This window comes from Camellia sinensis, chromosome 3 (genome assembly GCF_055761805.1).
Source record: "Camellia sinensis isolate YWXY chromosome 3, ASM5576180v1, whole genome shotgun sequence".
Lineage (NCBI taxonomy): Eukaryota > Viridiplantae > Streptophyta > Magnoliopsida > Ericales > Theaceae > Camellia > Camellia sinensis.
Window position 1 is genome coordinate 218,608,912 of NC_138963.1, and position 2,458 is coordinate 218,611,369.

Sequence of the window (2,458 nt, forward strand, 5' to 3'; positions counted from 1 at the left end):
GCCTCCCCAAGATGATGTTATATGGCGAAGGTGTGTCAATCACCATGAATTCTGTCATGATCTTCTTAGTGCTAGCCTGTATTTCCAAGCTTGTTGCGTTCAATGGCCATGTCGGCGTTCTATTGAAGCCGACCATCGAGCTATTTGATTGCTCCAAGTCATCAGGATAAAGGCCCAGCTCTTTGTAACATCTAACGTACATGATGTCGCAAGAACTGCCTTGATCAATCAGGATGCATTTCACTTGGCACTCCCCAACCTAAAGGGATACTACCAAGGAATCATTATGGGGATGCTGGACCATCTCTAGGTCGGCTTCAGAAAAGGCTATCGCCCGTCCCTGGTATTCTTCAGGCCGAGATCATTTATGTCCAACCTGGTTCACGTGCTGCAGGTGTTTTACCTTCTGGGTCTCCCCTCGTATGTCGTTTTCGTTCACATTTGAGTGAATTACGTTAACCACCCGTGGTCCTCCTACGGGTGGTTGTTGTGCTAGGGGAGGCGGAACTGCTAGTGCTTGAGGCAATCTTGCTTGTTCTTCTCTAGTCCTGGCCTTATCAACAAGGTCCCTAAGATGTCCTTGCCTTACCAAGTCTTCTAAGTGTGCTTTTAGGGCTCTGCAGCCCTGAGTTGGGTGCCCTTCTTCATTGTGGTAAGCACAATGCCTACCGACGTTTCTTCCCATGAATTCCCCCGGTGTTCTTGTCGGTCCTCTAAAATAGGGTTGGTTTCGTATTTGATCCAAGACTTTGTGCATCGGGACTCGGAATATAGTCGTTACTGCATGTTTCGCCTTCAAGTCCGTTTCTTGTTTGGTCGGTCCGTTGTTACCTCGGCTTCGCTTCGGCGAGCCGTTTCCTTTCTCCTGCTTTGTTTCTTTATTTCCCGACGTATCCTCCTCGGCTTTGGCATACTTCTCTATTCTCGCCATGAGTTCTTCCATGCTTTTTGGCAATGTCTTTGCCAAAGATTTTCGTAGTGGACAGTCATCTTTCAGGCCGTTCTTGAAGGACACGACCGCCACCTCTTGGTTGCAATCGGGTATTCGATTGAACACCTCGTAGTACTTTTTTGCGTAGGCCCTAAGGCCTTCATCCTTGGCGATCTTTAAAGCCATCAGTGCGTCGACCCTCAAGGGCTGAAGTTTATTTGTCACAAACCTGGCCACAAACATCTCGGCCAGGCCTTCCCAAGTCTTTACACTTCCCTTCGGTAGTTTATGGAACAAATCTGATGCAATTTCCCCGAAGGATAAGGGGAATACTTTGCAGAGCAACGGCTCGTTCCCACTATATAATGCCATTGAATTCAGGTATAGTCCAACATGAAAGTTGGGATCTGACTTACCATCATATATTTAGAACCTCGGCATACTGAATCTCTTTGGTGCTTCAATTTTGTTCAGTTCCACCGAGAATGGTGTCTTCGGCTTAACCGAGGAAGTTACCTCGGCTTCAACATTTTGTTGTTTCCTCTTGAGGTAATCTCTCAAGTCTTCTTCATTCCTCCCTGGAGCTCGACTATCTTTGGACTTCAATCTTTTCGGTACATTACTTTCAGCCTCGTGGTAGGTTCGTTTTAATCTCTCTCTCCATGTGTTGTGTCAAAGCATAGCGCATGCCCTTGAACATGCCGATGTTCTTTAGGCTTTGGGTCCTTTGTGTGATACGTTCTTCGGGACTCCTCTCGTCTCGGCTCCTCTCGTCCGACTTCCCTGGAAAGTCGGTGAGACTGCCATCGGCGTATCCTCCTCCCTTCTGGGTATTAGTTGCTGGCATCGGCGTATCCTGCAGCGGGTATGGTGGCTGCATGGCATTGCTTTGCATCATGAAGTTGACGACCGACTGTAGGTCTGCCAACTTGTTCGTAAATTCTTTTACTTCCTCATCCCTCCATAGGCACCTATCCCTCCATACTTGAAGGTTATCTTCGTTATAGTACTTGTCTTGGTCTGTCCTCTTCGAAGTGTCGCCCTCCTGGCCGACGTCTTTCTCTCCGTGGCCCTGGTCATGAGTTTCTGCATTATGGTTGTCTCATTCAATGTCAAGGTCAATTGGTCTGTCACTTCCAGCGGGAGTGTCGCCCCAATGTTTTCCTTCTGTCCGTTACTGGTCATCTATTCTTCTAAGATTCCCACAGACGGCGCCAAATTGTGTGGGTGATTTTCTGACCACACTGCCCGCCTAGTAATCAGCTGGAGAGCACCGGCAGAATAGATGATTTCAGCGAACCTGCAACAGAAATAAAAGGCTCCGGCGGTGGCTCTTCAACCCGGGGGCACTTCGACGATCAAGTCAGTATATCTCTAAAAAATAATCAAGTGCTAAACTTACTACTCAAAGCATAAAACTGCGTGCCTTAGACCCACGGGGGTGCCTCTCTTTTATAGTTACCTTAATCCTAGTTTCACTAGAAGCCTGACTTCTATGGACTCTAACTCAATACTTACTTTGGACTC